At 46.3% G+C, this 17,308-nt stretch overlaps 1 pseudogene; it reads left to right on the top strand.

Moving 5' to 3' along the window:
• Nucleotides 1-558: 558 nt before the first annotated feature.
• LOC121835702 lies at nt 559-16,646 on the top strand (annotated as a pseudogene).
• The last annotated feature ends 662 nt before the right edge of the window (nt 16,647-17,308 follow it).

Below are 17,308 nucleotides of genomic sequence, written 5' to 3'. Positions count from 1 at the left end.
GACCGTTTTTGTGAGTGTAGCCATGTTTAATTCTGGCGTACTGGTTTGGGACAAAACACCGAACCAATTTATTTTAAGATTGCAATGCGCAAAAATTTAAGGGGCTCGTGCCACTAGTTAAACTTGAGGAAGAAAACGAGAGAGGACGGACAAACACAAACTTGTTTGTGTTTGTCCGTCCTTTCTCGTTTTCTTTCTCAAGTTTAACTATCCATACCAACCCGCTCGTTCTGTCCCTACATCGTGCCACTAGTTTTGTTATTGCCCCTGATATACTTCTTTTAAGATATAGTTATGTTTAAATTATTTACTTCATTCTTTGTCGCCCACCTCAACTGCGCCGTATTTTAACATGGAAGCCGAGGCACGAAAACGATTTACATAAAGAATGAAAACTTGTCATTTTGCGATCCACATGTCGGATATATTTTGAATGTAGCCCAACATTACCCGAAAAGTCGTCTCCCGGAACTAACGCGAATTTCGCTTCTATTGCTCAGGTTCCACCTAACCGCCGAAGACGAACTCGGTACCTGCTGTTACGCTCCCCTTTAGAAGATGAGGTCCCTCTGCATGTCCGGATTCTCCGACGCTCTGGATTGGAGGCCCCTCTTCTTCCGAGAGTCCTTCGTCGCACACAGCGCATGCGTCCTCTGTGGCCTGCTGTCGAAGAAAGCGGTCAGACTGCCCTGTGCCATCACGCTCTGCTTGGAATGTCACGAGGAGTCCGAGAGGCTTGCCCGCTCGATGACGAGTCCTTTGACGACGATGACGTTGTTCGACTTGATATTTCGGGTGGCTACATGGAAAAGAGCACGGTAAGAACATTTTGAGATTACGTTTGAGCAACCATCGATATAGTGTTCTTACTTTATAAAAACTTGAACAGCCAACTGCACTTCAGACTGTGACTTTAAAAAATTCGTAACTTAAAAAACCATTTTTTTTTGGCCAATTTACATTCCAACTCGTCATTTCTTTCGCCATTTTTTCTCCACAAGAAGTTTAAACAACAAAGGTGAAAGCCTTTAGCAGTGTCGGGTCTTAATTATAGATCATTCTTTTTTTAAGTCAATCTTTTTGAAGCCAGCGTGTAGAGCGTCAGAGGTGTCCGGAGAGCGAGTCCTCTGCGTGTTGCGCAGAAGTTCCGGTGAAGTCGGAACGATGCCGAGCTTTGATAGCTTTGATTGAAATGATAGTCGGTGGACCAAGATGCTTTGAAGCCTACCCACTGTTTTTTTTTTAATCGGCCAATAAGAACTAGGCCTAACCTAACCTAACCTAACCTAACCTAACCTAACCTAACCTAACCTAATAAGAACTAGGCATTTTGACATCATCGCAACCTCTTTGCAAGAAACAGACAAACATGCGCGCCGCATAAGAATGGATGGATGCTAAAGGCTGTAAATTTTATATCCGGCGGTAGCTTGCGCCACCTAGCCTAGAGGTTAAGAACGAAAAGTATGATTTCTTTTCTTCGTCAATCTGCTTACCCTCTGCAATTTCGTAACTATCATTAGGCGGTGTGGGATATCACCAGGATGACTTTGGGGAATCGAGCAAAAAATCTAAAAACATCACCCCCCCCCCCCCTCTTTCCCCTGGCGAGGGGGTCGCCAATTGTTCTCGGGTCAAACCTAGTCGGCGCTATCCCCAAACCGGGCCCACTGGGAGACAGGGTGTAGACTTTGAGCAGGAGTCACGCGGGAGGGAGTCCCAATTTTTGTCTGTTCCTGTTCCCAACTATGTCAGTTAGTTGTACGTCATTCAATTCTCTCTAGATAATTTCCAGTCTTCCAATCCCATCTTTCTTATTAAAATTCACTTATCATCCATTCTTCAACGTATTCGACGGACTTGCCAGGAGCGCCGAGGTCTGCAAACCCCTGCGCTCCGGCCAAATGCGTCGCCCGCCCTGGAAGGCGGGAGCAAACCCTGTGCATCTCAACACCACATGTTCTATTGCCTCGTCTTCACCTTGGCATGCGGCATACCGCGTATCCAGTTTCTCATACTTCGTCCTATATGTCCTGGTCCTCTAAACTCCCGTTCTAACCTCGAATAACAACGAGCTCCCCCGTGAATTATCGTACCAATGTCCCTTCCTTAGTTTTTGTTTTCGTCCCAAGTACATAGCTAAAGCTAGTTTTTCCTACATTCTTTACTACCTCATCTTTTTCTCGGCTTCTTATACTTCCCTCTTCACACAGGTAGTCTGCTCTGCCCAATCACTTGACTGTTAGTATTTCAGTCTCAGGTTTCGGGTTTGGTTTGTCCATTTAGTGTTCAGACTTTTCATGTGTAGATACTTGTATACCTTTCTCGCCCATCATGCATCCTCAATTGTGTCTAGCCTTTGTTCAAATTTCAACATACTGACCGCCTCTCTAGCCCCGAAAGATGCCCAGCACATATCTCCCTGCACTCCTTATTCAGTGTATTCCCATGTGCCCCCCGTGCCAGTCTGCCCACGCTCCTCTGCCGGGTCTCGAAGCACTACTGGACCTCAGATTTCCATGCATAATACCGTTTTGCTAAAAAAACAAGCCCGGCACCATGACTGGTTTTTGTATCCCCCTAACATCTTATGTCTATTGTAGTCCCATAGTGTCTTTTGCTTCATAACTGCTCTACGCTGTTTTCGTTTTTTAGCATAGTTTCTTCCTGTTCTTCTAAGTATTGTTTTCCCTCACTCAGCTAACCTCCTTGGTATTTATACTTCCCTAAGTGTTTTTATTGAAATGACGAATTTTCAGTGGGTCCCCCATTCTCATCATTATAAACAATTATCCCCGACTTGTGGGTACTGAATCCCAGGCCCATAGTCTCCTTCCTCTCCACAGATCTTAATCAGCTCCTGTAACATACCCCGGCTATCTGTTAACAGTACGATGTCACCTGCGTAGAACATTCCGGGCATAAATTGGTTTACTTCTCTCCCTCTCTCTATTTGAGACACATCAATACCAAACTTGCACTCGTCTAATTTCTTTTTCATCCTACTGACAAATATTATAAAAAGAAGAGGTGATGGGAAACGATCTTACCTAAGTACTCTTTTTATTTTGGCCGGTTCAGTTATTTCTGTTTCCTATGTTATAACAACCTTATTATTTGTGTATACCGGCTGTAACAGCCTCAATAAATGTGCGCCTAAGTTATAATTTCTCAATTGTACCCAGAGTTATTGTTTTTTTTCCGACTTACATAGTCCTACCCCTCTTTAATGTCTAGGAAGGCTACTGATAACGGTTTTGTACTCACCCGTGCCACCTCTATACATTGAGTAATGATGAATAAGTTATCACCTAATATTCTTTCTCTTTGGAACCCGTTCTGTAGTTTATCTAATATATTTTCTGCCCACTCTCCCATTCTTTTTTTAGTACCTCCATCGCTAATCTGTACAGGACTGAAGTCACTCTAATTGGGCAGTATGAATTTATGCCATCGTTAGTTCTCTTGTTCTTATATAATCATCTCATTCTGCTTAGTTTTCCATCATTGGGTATTTCACCCCTCCCCCCCTTCCTTAATATTTGAACAGTTGCCTGTCTTAACTTCAATTTTCTCGTTGTTCCTAGTGTCTTGACTAGTCTCATTCCTAGGCCATCTGGGCCTGTCGCCCTTCCAGCAGGTACTTTGCTTTCTGCTCTTTCCCACTCCCCCGTGGTCGTCAAAGTTGTCTCGTTAGTGTTCTCATTCGGTTCAAGTTCTGTGAATGCTGATGTTGCCTCGATTGCTTGTCTAATAAATTTCCTTGCCTCCTCGCACTCTACACTCATTTTCTTGTGCCCTCGTGTGCGGTCAATGAACAATGGAGCCCTTCTGTTGTTCTCCCCTGTGCATTGATGGGCTCCTAGATTAGAACCTGTTTGCTGCTTTCCGATCCTTTTGGTTTAAATCGACCATCCACTGCACTTCAGCTCTATTAATCTTGGTCTGGATAAAATCAGATGCCTCACTTTTTCTTTCCTAGAATGTATTCCATTTCGATGCTACCTAAGCGGATGTGTCCCCCCTTTTTTTCGCCCATCTGTGTTCCCTTATAACCTGTTGTCGCCTCACTACGGCTGCCTTAACTTCACTGTCCTACCAGCTTTTTGGTGTATGTTTCCTCCTTCTTTCTCTTTGTTTGATTTTTGAACTTCTCGAACACTCTTTTAAAAGTGCTTAATAAATTTTCATATGTCCATTATTTCTCCAGTTGTCTGAATACTACAGTCTCAATTCGTTTTGATACTTATTGTAGTTGGGCATCGTTTAGAATCGATATACATCCTTGTTCAAAAATTTGTGTCCAAGGTTCTGCTGTACCTAACTTTATTTTAAGGCGTTTATGATCACTTCTTAAGCTTTTCGTGTCTTTCTCATCCTGCTCCGTGCTTCCTAATCTGTTATACAATTTGCTAGACATCAAACAGTAATCGATTGTTGAATCCCAATTGTTTTTTTCCCACGTTATTTTTCCACCGAATTTTACTTCGTCGTTAACAAGCGCTAGATCAAGAGTATCGAAGAATTCTTGTAGCAGCCTCCTTGTGAAATCTGTATATCCGTCGAAGTCTTCTAAGTGTGCATTCATATCTTTTAAAATAATTATTTCCCGATTAGGGCCGATTTCTCCAACACCTTTATAAATAGACGTCAAATGCTGTGTATTTTCCTCTCCTTAATCAGTTCCTGTTTTCAGATATACAAATCCAATGAGCATGTCTAAACTTGTATTACCTTTTAACCACATATGTTCTCTGCACGTTCCCTCAATATTTCCCAGCCCTGTCCTTTCACTAGCACTCCCAGTCCGCTTCCTTTGCGTTCAACTTCACATCGATTGCATCCCAACCAAAACTAACCCGCCAAATAGGGTGGTTCCTCCATATCTCTAAGATGCGTCTCTGCCAATTAATACACTACAAAATCATTATCAGTTTTTTGTTCCACAATCTCTTCCCATTTCATTATATTTATGCCCCCCCCCCTAGTAAAAAAAATTATATGAATTTTTTTTCTGATATGTTTATTGGACACCTTTTTCATATCAGAACTTATTATTTCATATCAGTTTCCTATGCCGCATATCAGTTACACTAGGCTAGGTGGCGCTAGGTACCGCCCAATTCATGTGCTGCAAAAATATATTTATTTACTCACGCCACCATGTAGATACATTACGCATACCACTAGCATCAGTTGAACAAATACATTGAGGGCATATACACATACACGGCACAACAAACATGAATACAACAGCACACCCAATAACTACTTCGGAGCTCTGCGTTTCCGCCTTTTATACAGGTCGTTTTGTAAGTACGAAGTTTTTCGGTGACCTCCTACGCAATAAATAATATTTTCAGCGTGTTGGATTTTTTTCAGTAATGTCGTACCTCTGAGAGTATTTAGAACGGCTCAGGGGACGAATCTCCTAATAAAAAGTAAACGCTCATGCCGTAATTATTTGAAAGCCAGTAAATCAAGCCGCTCCACTGCGGTTCCAAGTCACGTGTTTGCTTTCCCGCGCGGCACGTCGTATACTGAAGAAACTTATATGAATTTATTTCTTATATGTTTATTGGACACATTCATATCAGTTGGCAAATGTTGCATATCAGCTCTTATATGTCGCATATCAGTTTTTGGGTATTTCATATCAGTTCTTATATCGCATATCAGTTTTTGGATATTTCATATCAGTTGGCATATGTTGCATATCAGTTCTTATATGTCGCATATTAGTTTTTGGGTATTTCATATCAGTTCTTATATCGCATATCAGTTTTTGGATATTTCATATCAGTTTCATATGTCGCATATCAGTTTTGAGATATTTCATATCAGTTCTTATATAGATTCATATACTTTTTTTCAGTAGGGCCCCTGCATGTTTATAAATTGATTATCAATTTTATATTGAGCTGCTTCTCATTTCTCTTTTTTTTTTTTTTGCAAGGCTTCTTGCCACTTTTATCTTTTCATTTGAACTTTCAGATGCCGGCGAGTTCTGTAGGCTCATAAAAAGCCTTTGCCATGCAACCGACCTTCCGTCCCATCCTCGTCCACGTCAGTTCCCCATTCATAGTGGATGCCGTCTCGGCTGAACGGGTGGATCGGGCTCTCCTATTATACCACCCTGTTCACATTCACGACCTCATATTAGGTCTTAGAGCTCAGTCTCATCATAGTCTTGTTAGCCGCCTGGGCTGCTCTTTGTACCTACTCCTCGTCCCCTGACCTCCGGTGCACCATCCCAAAGGTTATGACCCTCATCTGCTTCACACCCTCCTCGATGTGTGTGGCCAGGTCCCTTCCCCTTCTACCTAGGACGTCATTCAATACCGAGAGTACCACAACAAGGTTTTCCTCCCCCTTGTCCAGAGTCACCATGTATACTGCCGTCTCCATCACCTACTTAATCCCTCTGCCTGGTAAGGCTGCATCTTTTAGCCTGCCATCTTCCCCGACGTTGCTGGCGATCCCCGCTGTGCTCCTAGATATATTCGAGCTCTTTACCACCCCCCGCAGGGGGCACCTGTGAAAGCAGGTGTTTGGAGAGTGGCGTTTCCACGGACCCCGAGCCATGCGGGTTCGCCCGCCCACGTATGGCTGTGCGTGGCTTTCCCGTGCCCGGGGAAAAGGGCATCCTGGTGGTTGAGCCGAGCCCGGGGTAGGTTTGGACCCTTCGGGGCCCCCCGGGTGAGGCAATACACCACTTCGGCCCCTGCTTCTCGTAGACAGGAGTCCTGGTAAGGCCCGGCCAGGATGATTCAGTCTAGTCGCCACTTCTACTATCCCCTCTCTACTTTCACCCTTGTCTTCTCCTTCTTTTCACTCTTCTCATTTCTCTTCTTTCCTTTTCAACTCCTTTGGTGGCAAGGGCTAACCTTGGGTAGCGACAGACACCTTGTCCAGAACCACTCTTGGTTATAGAGACTGGGCAGCACTAATAGAGTAAAGTCTTCAGCCAAGCCATTCTTGTTATGGAGCGTTACCTATTCCCTTGTTGGGCTCGGTGGTGGGCGGTGCACCACAGTTTCCGAAAACCCTCCCTCTTTATATGGGTTCCAAACTTAAACCTTTTGATCGGCCCCCCAAAAGGGGCCGCACCAAAGCTCAAGTCACTCCCGAAACATCCAAAGTACTCGAAAAATTTCCAAAATTCCTGGTCTTACACTCTGAAGAAGAAAAACCACTTGCCAAACTGTCCCCTTTCTTAGTCGCCAAGGTACTGGAAGGAATCGTTGGGAAAGATTACTCTGCTAAAAAGATGCCGTCCGGTCATCTTCTTGTTGAGATCAGCACCAAAAAGCAAAGTGATGCCCTTCTTTCTCTCAACGCTGTGTCTGAATACAAAGTAAACGTTACTCCACACCGCAGACTTAATACAGTTCAAGGAGTTATCTCGGAGGACGACCTAATGGACTCATCTGAGGAAGAACTCGTTGAAGGCCTTTCAGACCAAGGAGTTGCTGCCGCTCGTCGCATCACCCTTCGTCGTGAGGGTGTAGAGCGTAAAACAAGACACATTATACTGACCTTTGACACCACCACTCTCCCAGAGGCCATAAAGGCAGGCTACCTCCGGTGCCGTGTTCGCCCCTATGTGCCGAATCCCCAGCGGTGCTTTAAATGCCAAAGGTTCGGCCATGGGTCACGGAGCTGCCGGGGAAGTGACACTTGCACGAAGTGCTCCAGTAAAGAGCATGTTGCTGACAGTTGTGAGAGCCAACCGAGATGTGTCAACTGTGATGGCCGTCACCCAGCATACTCGCGCTCTTCGTCCAAAATGGAAAGAAGAAAAAGAAATACTTACTTCGAAGACCACAGAAAACATTTCCTATCATGAGGCTAAAAAACGTTTCTCCTTCCTATCGAAAGGAGGGAATGCCGAGGTCGTGCGCAGGGGACCCACACGACCCGTAATTGCATCGGCGGGAACACAGACCCCTAATGGGGGGGTGTGTCTCCCGTCAGTGTCCCCCCTAAAACCTGCGGGTGCAATACCAGCTGCACTGCACCCCAACCACACGGTGGACGCTGTTCCGTCAACGTCCACCTTGAAGCAAGGGGCGGCACCCCCCGCCGCCCCTGCCTCCCTGCCTCCTCGAGGCCGGGGAAAACCCCGCGTCTCGACCCAACAGAGACCTAATGAGCCGTTAAGGCTGCCGATCCCACCGGGTCTCCCTGCGGCTCCCCTGAGGAGCCTATGGACGAGGGTGGACCCCAGTCCGGCGAGGAAAGTTTCCTCGCTGGATCCGACTCCTCTCTTTCTGCCACCAGTGACTCTACTGGCCAGCAGAAAGAGGCTGTAAAGAAGAAAAACGCCCCGCGCAAAAGAATAGATTTTAAGCCATAGTCACCTCATTTTACTTTTTACCAGTTTTTATATTCACTTTTGCACTGGCTAAGCATATAGGCATTACGCAGTGCAACTGTCGCGGCCTTCTACGTAACATAGATGACATCAATTCATTTTTTGATGAGCTCCGTCCTGTTGCTATCTGCCTACAGGAGGCGTATCTGACTGATTGATTCGCACTCGCAGGTTTTGCGTCATGAACACGTTTTTAGGAAGGACCGCCATTCCTCAACCCCTTCGGGTGGTGTAGCAGTGGTGGTTCAAAGCGGAGTGGCATGTGCTGAAGTTCCTTTACAAACTTCACTCGAGGCAGTTGCAGTTTGCATCCTTCTTGATCGCCTCATCCCTCGAGTATCACTCTACTTACCACCTAGTGTTCCGCTGCATCTCCATGAACTTCAAGCACTCATCAAGCAACTTCCCAAACATTTTTTTAATTCTTGGTGATTTTAATGCCCACCATCCTTTGTGGGGAAGCTCTCGTCAAGACTCTCGAGGTGGAGTTAGTGAAAGGCTTTTATTATCAACTGGAATCTGCCTGCTCAATAAGAAAGAACCAACATTTTTTAGCGCTGCCCACAACACTTTTACATCGATCGACCTATCACTATCATCACCATCTCTACTTTCATGCTTTTCATGGAACGTTTTAGACAATCCTTTTGGAAGCGACCATCTACCCATAATTTTAGAGAGTGTTTTACCAGTTTCATCGATACCAACCCGCCTTCCACGACGGAAGTTGGAAAAGGCCGACTGATCTATTTTTGGTCTAGAAGCTACTCTTGATCTTTCCTTGTTTCTTCATATGACTCCTGAGGATGCAACGCTTTACGTTATAGAATGCATTATAAATGCTGCTTCTGCTTCAATTCCACAGACCTCAGGAAATCTTCCCCGGAGGTGCAACCCCTGGTGGAATGAGGAATGTACTTCCACTCGGAAAAGCCAGAACAAGGCGTGGGGAACTTTTCGTCGCTATCCAACTTTCCCTAATTTGATAGAGTTTAGGAAAAAAAGAGCACAAGCTCGGTGGCCGCGAAGGCAGGCCAAGTGGGCTTCATGAACAAAGTATGTTTCATCCTTAAATAGTTTTGTTACTGCTAAAGGAGTATGGGATCGTCTCAAAAAAGTTCGCGGGCAGTACCATGCTTTCAGGATTCCACTTTTTCCTTCAATCTCAGCATCTCTAACAGGACAAGTAGACTTCCTCGCAGAACATTTTCAGCGCGTCTGCAGCTCTTCCAATTACAGTACGGAGTTTTTAAAGTACCGGTCTACCGCTGAGAAGCAGAAAATCACTATGTCAGGCTTCAACTCTGTTGCATACAATAGACCGTTCACAATGTGTGAATTGGAAGTTGCTCTCAGCCTAAAAAAGCAATCTGCACCTGGGCCAGACAGAATTCACTACGAGATGCTTAAACACCTGTCTCATGAGTCTTTGTCCCACCTGTTGTCCTTTTTCAACTACCTATGGGAAGCTGCTGCTTTCCCGCATTCTTGGAGAAGTGCCCATGTTATACCTTTGCTTAAACCTGGAAAAGATCCCTCTTTGGCTACCAGCTACCGCCCCATAATATTTACAAGCTGCTTGGGGTAAACTTATGAAAGGCTTATAAATCGCCGCCTTATGTTCGTTTTGGAAGAGAAAAACTTTTTTGACATTAAGCAGTGTGGCTTTCGTGCTGGACGGTCGACCATGGACCATCTGGTTCGACTTGAGACCGTCATACGTGAGGCCTTTGTGCACCGGCAGCTTTGCGTATCAGTGTTTTCTGATCTAGAGAAGGCATATGACACTACGTGGAGGTATGGTATCCTTCGAGATCTGTACAAGTGTGGAGTGCGTGGCCGCATGCTCCGTTGCTTACAGAACTATTTAAGTGAACGTACATTTCAAGTTCGATTAGGCTCGACTTTATCCAATGTCTTCTTACAAGAAAATGGTGTCCCCCAAGGCGGAGTCTTAAGTGCCCCCTTATTTGCAGTTAAGATAAACAGTCTGGCTTAAGTTATACCGTCATCTGTTTCATACTCCCTTTACGTGGATGATGTGCAAATATCCTTTTCGTCCTGCAACCTTTCCAGTTGTGAACGGCAACTGCAGCTTACAATAAACAGAATGACCAAGTGGGCAAATGGAAATGGTTTTATGTTTTCCCCAGAAAAAACTGTGTGTGTGCCGTTTTCCCTGCGACGAGGTTTGACTTTGGACCCAATCTTACAATTGAATAACATAGAAATATCGGTGAAGCAGGAACATAAATTTTTAGGCATGGTCTTCGATAAAAAGCTTACATTCAAGTCTCATTTAAAGGAAGTAAAGCAAAAGTGCTTGCGATCCTCAAACATCCTTAAGATGCTCTCACATATATCTTGGGGATCTTTCAGACGATGTCTCCTACGTCTGTACAATGCTTTAGTTCGGTCACGTCTGGATTATGGAGCGATTGTTTATGGTTCGGCACGACCTTCCACTCTAAAAATGTTGGATCCGGTTCATCACCTCGGACTCCGGCTTGCCACTGGGGCATTTCGCACGCCACCCGTATTAAGCTTGTATGTGGACACGCATCAAATTTCTCTGGAAAAACGCCGACAGTACTTGAGCCTGTGTTATTATTACAAAGTGCTTTCAGATCCGAAAAATCCTGCTTATAGTATTTTACAGATTCCTCAGTTCTGTAATTTGTTTGAAAACAAGCCAACAATTGTGCGCCCCATAGGTTTTCGAGTTCAAAGTATTTGTAGCTCTCTCAACCTCCCTGTCCCTTCCACAAGCGGTGTTAACTTGCTAAAATCTATGGAGAGAATTGCCCCTTGGAACGAGCTACCCGTATGTTGTGACTGGTCTTTCACCAAATACAGTAAGAAGACTGTGGCTCCACAGTTCCTTCAGCAAGAGTTTCTATATTTGCAAGAAAGGATATCTGGGGGTTGCGCCGAATACTATACCGACGGGTCGAAATCTTTATGTTCCGTTGGTTGCGCAGTTTATTCTAGTAGCTTTGGAAGAGCCGTGCAGCTTGACTCAATGGCAAGCATCTTCACTGCAGAGCTCTATGGTATTTTATTAGCCATTGAGCATATTCTGGATAACAGTGTATTGAACGCAGTCATTTTTGTCGATTCACAAAGCGTCTTAGCTGCTATCTCTTCCAGAGTTTCCACAAAGAATGTACTTACACAACATGTTCGTTTTAAAGTAAACAGAGCTCTGCGCCTTGGATGTAATATCAAATTTTGCTGGGTACCAAGTCACGTGGGGAATTGCAGGGAATGAGAGTGCGGATCGTTTGGCTGCATCTGCCACAGATTCAATAGCATCTTTTGGCCTGCCCTATCAGGATTTTAAACCACTTTTAAAGAAATCTTTTTTAAAGACTTGGCAGCTAGAATGGGACACTGAAACCAACAACAAACTCCACGTTATTAAACCAATGATAGGCATCTGGGAAAGTTCATTTCACAGAAACCGTCGTCTCGAGGTTGTGCTTTGTCGCTTGAGAATCGGCCATTCACGTCTGACACATATGTACCTCCTCTGTGGCGAAGAAGTTGCACTTTGTGCCCATTGTGGGGAAATACTTACAATTTTACACATTCTATGGGAGTGTAGGTTTTATCATCAACTGCGCGTATCATGTTTTCCTGAACTTTTTAGAGACTATCTACCCTTTCACCCTATGTTTTTACTTGGTGACAATGCCTTCGTACCACTTAGACGAGTTTTTAATTTTCTTAACAAAACTGGTAATCTACACAAGTTATAAAAATCTTTTCTAGCCTAGCATCTGTTTTGCTGAGTGTTAATAAACATTTTGTTTGGCGCATTATGGCCTCCGTTGCTGCTGCGCCATTAAAACCTTAATCTTACTTCTTACTTAGCTCTTTACCACCAACACCCTTTGCCCCGTTCCCTTTTGTTTTTTCTGCATCGCAGGTTTGGCAGCTGTCGGAGCAGGGGTCTGTCGTTGCACCACCGCACAGTGCAACGGCCTCGCCGCCTTTGCCGCCAAACTAGTGCATCCGTTTTCTAGCCTCTCGATTTCTACAACCGACACTGCATCAATTTATTCTCCCTCTGTCTCATGTCTTCATTTCCTGCATGTCACATCCCACCCTTTCTAGCTCCTTTTCCACTGCCTCTCGCCCTTCCTTCTCTTTCGTTAACCTCACCTCCAGTCGCCATTCTATCAGAGGTCGGCATTTTAGGTCGCCCTCACTAACCCTCACCCTCACAGCCACACTCACCTAAGCCCCTCACTCACCCTCACCCTCACAGCTACACTCACGTTCAGCCCCTCACTCACCCTCACCCTCACAGTCACACTCACCTTCAGCCCTTCACTCACCCTCACTGAACCTCACGGCCCTCACGCACTCACCGCCCTCACGGCCCTCACAGCCCTCACGCCCCTCACTCACTCATGGCCCTCACGCCACTCACCGCCCTCACCGCCCTCACGGCCCTCACCGCCCTCACGGCCCTCACGGCCCTCACGCACTCATAGCCCTCACGCCACTCACCGCCCTCACCGCCCTCACGCCACTCACGCACTCATGGCCCTCACGCCACTCAGGCCAGCTTCAGATGGGGCAATTTCGGCCAGAAACTTTACGTCGGAACAACAGCAACACGCGCCGCCCGCGATAACACGCAGCAACCAATTGCTGCAATTTGCCATCGTCATCATAAAAGTTTATTTTTCTTGCACTATTTAGACACAATGACGCGTTATAAACGTGTTTTTATGCATTTAAATCCCGTTAAGAATACTAATGCACCTTTCTGAAACAGTTTATTTCCAAAACACGATCGATTTCAAACGAGAACCAAGTCTTTCGGTGTCATCATCACCGGCACGAGTTATCACGTGAAAATTTTTCGTCCCTGATTTGATGCAGCCGCTTCAAACGTATTCGAATTGCTCCGAGTTGCTTGCTTATTTCAAACCGGACCCGATCTCAGCAATTCGTGTCGATCTAGGGAAAGCTAGAGAACAACCCGCCATTAACACCAAAATTGCTGAGAAAGATGCTCGATCTGAAGGGGGCCTCACGCACTCACCGCCCTCACACCACCTCATGCACTCACCGCCCTCACGGCCCTCACGCCACTCATGGCCCTCACACCCCTCACGCACTCACCGCCCTCACACCACTCACGCACCCATGGCCCTCACGCCACTCACCGCCCTCACGCCCCTCACGCACTCATGGCCCTCATACCCCTCACCGCCCTCACCGCCCTCACCGCCCTCACGGCCCTCACCGCCCTCATGGCCCTCACCGCCCTCACGGCCCTCACCGCCCTCACGGCCCTCACCGCCCTCACCGCCCTCACGGCCCTCACCGCCCTCACGGCCCTCACCGCCCTCACGGCCCTCACCGCCCTCACGGCCCTCACGGCCCTCACGGCCCTCACGGCCCTCACGGCCCTCACGGCCCTCACCGCCCTCACGGCCCTCACGGCCCTCACGGCCCTCACTCACCCTCACACTCATGAATTTTCCTGGTTCAGAAACTCACTCACCCTCACCTCACCTGTGAAGATGAGGGTGAGTGAGGGTGAGTGAGGGCCCTCATGAGTGAGGTTTGACGAGGTATGCATTCTATTGCTTCATGTTTATTTTTGTTGGATTTTTGCGTCGCCTTCACCTCCTCCAGCTGCCCTTTCCAGGCCTCCTCTAGCACCTTTCGCGTCTTTCTCTTTCTGTTAAAGGGCCCATGAAACAAATTTTGGGCTGGAATAAATAAATTTATATTAGGATTTCACTCATAGCACGTCGTTCAGTGGGCCAAAAGAAAAAAGGTAGAAAGTCAAAGATCTGACTTTTGGTACAAAATTTGAAAACGCTGCTCACTATTTCGTACCGCCTTCCCTTCGTAAGCTCTCTGCCTTTTCACTGGGATACATCCGTGGACCCCGCAGCGCGTCACCGACTCCTAACGCACGACACACGATGCCGGACCACACTTATTCCCTTCACCCCTAAGCCGACATTGTGGTGGAAGCTACGCACTTGCCGGACCAATCAGCCGCCCCCCTTTCATCACCTGACTTCATTCTCTGCGCGTGGGTATCCGCGAGAGAGCGAGATCACGTGACAAAAGTGTGGCTGGCACAAGGAGCACGTAGCTCCCACAGCACTGTCAGCTTCGGGGTGAACGGGGTGGGGAAAACAACTTTTGTCTGAATATTGAGCGAAGGGCTAATTTTCTAGGGGGAGAATGGATGTGTCCGGATTACACACACGAGAGTCCGAGCAAGAGGGGACTCCCCCTTTCCGTCTTCTTGAACTGTTTGGTAGAATGCGCGATTTATGAGTTGAGAAGGAAAGTTAAACAGAAAAATGTTGGAAAAGCGTTTCATGACTCCTTTAAGTTTCGCCAGCATAACTTTAATTTCCTCTAACTTAACCGCCCAGTTTCTCTTTACCCTTTTAAAACCTGCCCCTAGATATTCGAGCTCGGCCCACTTTTCCCGTTCCTGCCTGAGCTCATTGTTCAGCTCTTTGATATGCATCTCGAGCACAGACCGCTTATCTTTCTCTTACTTGAACTCCCCCTTTAGCCCCTCAAACTTAGCTGCCCATTCTCCTTCTACCCTCGTGAAACCAACCTCAATATTCTCACAAGTATTGCAAAGGAAGCTACCCTCCACCTCGACAGCTAAGCACTCCCAGTCGGTCTCTAAATAGCACTATCTTACTCGTCACACCATACCAACTCCGCTTCCCCCTTACCCTTTCATTCTTTGCGACTCATCTCCCACCAAAATCTAAAAAAAGCCTGGCCACCTCCCGGCTGCCGGTGCCTAAGCTAACCTAACCAAAGCTGGTAGGTGCCCCGCCGAGTGACCTCCCTATCGCCTATCGCTTTATTGGGCACACAAGGCCGTCCGATGAGGCAATTAATACAACTACTGACGGTGCCAACTATCCCGCCAAATATTAAAAAAAGAAACTGCCTCGTGATGTAAACAACGCAAGAGGTAGGAACTATAGGCTATTGTAACTTACTATCCCTAACGTTATATATATATCTGTATTTACTATCCCATTTCTATGTAAGCACGCGAGAAACGAAAAAAAAAAAACCAAATTTAGGTTCGGTGATTCGGGGAGCCTCCAAGAGCAGGTCCGATCAGTGCGAGAAGCGCTAACCTCGTCGTTGCCGGTGATGGGTGTTTGGCGTTACTTTCTTAGGTGCTTACTTTTTCAGCAAGAGCGTCATTTTCTTTTTTTTAACTCGCCCTGAATCAATTCTTATGTACGATGTTTTCTTTCCCCAGGTATTCTGCTGGAATGCACCCAATGGTTGTGACTACGAGGGTCCGACCTCTACGCTGCGGGAACACTACAAGCAGTGCACTTTCCACACCGTGTTCTGCCCTAGGTGCCAGTTGTCAGTGTTCAGGAGAGAAATTGTAAGGCACTACAAGGAGGGCTGCAGCGTACCTCTCACTGCACCTGCGGCTGATACAATCTCTGGCAATCTGGATTATGATGATACAAAACAGACAAGTATGGATCTGAAAAGAGGAATGCTCAAGATATCCGAGGAACTCTCCTGTCTGCAAACTAGCTTTAACCAGTGCCGTGAAGATCTCCGAACAACGGAGCGAAAGACCTACGAGCAGTTAGCAGCACAATCGGCGATACTTTCCGACCAGTTCACCAGAGCCTTCACTCAATGCTCCACCCAGCTGACTGGCGTCAAATCTGACATTGTAACCACAATGCAGGCCCACCTGGCCGAAGTTCTGCGTGCACAGAACGAACAACTGATGAGCGCCACGCAGAGTGCGTGTGACGGCGCGATTAGTTTTTATAGGCCTGAGACGTATTACTGGCACTTTAAAGGTTGGGAAGCCCTGAAGAAAAACGCGTCAAAAAAGGGAAAGGACGATGCTAAAAGTTCCCCTCTCTACGCATGTGGCTACAGGTTCTTTCACTCGATCATTCTCATCAAGATAGATGGGCAGCTGTGTTTGGGAATTTACCTCGGTATAATCCCGGGAGCCAACGATTCGAGACTTGAATGGCCCTTCAGAAAGACTTACACGCTCGGTATCGTCAATACCAAGGACAAAGCAAGGAATATATTTCATAAGGTAGAGGCTAGTAAATTTCCAACATGTTCCTCCTTTCAGAAGCCAGGGGCAGCGGCCAATCTTTATTTTGGGACTGGGGGCTTGTATGTCGCTGACAAGATTGAAAGTGATGGGTTTGTTAACAACGACTCTCTGGTCATTTTCTTTCAAGTCGAACCGTAGGGGACTAACCAGATACGCCACTAATTATCGAGACAACAACCAAACTTGAACTAGGATCGACGTTTGTTTCTTGTATAAATATTAAAGTAGGAACTACGATATAAAGAAATGCAAGTGTTTTGTTCTTGTTTTTTTTTTTTTCGAAAAATGACGACGTCAAAGAACGCGGTGTTTGTGTTTTTGTTTTTTCACTTTGTATATTTAAATATTCAAATAATAAATTGAAACAAAGTGTCTTGACACTACGACGGAGCATGTCTGATTTTAGAACAGCGTGTAGTTCCACGAACGATCATTCGCACGGCGCGTTGAAGTGTTCATTGGCACGGAACTCCTGAAATGTGCAGCACCCTCTGCCGATGTGCGGCACGACAAGGCGCGCTCGCGAATAAAAAAATCGATTCACGTTGGTCTGTCCTTTTGCAATTTTATACCACAAAAAAAGGCCGGATATGACGAAGCAGGGTACGTATCGGCTTTATGTATTCGCTTGGTTTTCTTTCTTTATTTTTTTATTTTGAACTCGCAATGGTTCGAGAGAAGAGATCGTTGAACTTCCAGAATGCACGGAGCGTACTAGTCGGCTCGAGCGTACATCCGAACTGTCCCACAATTCCCCGCGCCGCGCACGGTTCATTGTAAGGACGCTGAGGGAACGTTGT

This window comes from Ixodes scapularis, unplaced genomic scaffold (genome assembly GCF_016920785.2).
Source record: "Ixodes scapularis isolate PalLabHiFi unplaced genomic scaffold, ASM1692078v2 PGA_scaffold1__304_contigs__length_218370807, whole genome shotgun sequence".
Taxonomy (NCBI): Eukaryota; Metazoa; Arthropoda; class Arachnida; order Ixodida; family Ixodidae; genus Ixodes; species Ixodes scapularis.
Note: the sequence above shows the minus strand (reverse complement) of the source record. Positions and strands in the feature narration are given on the sequence as shown.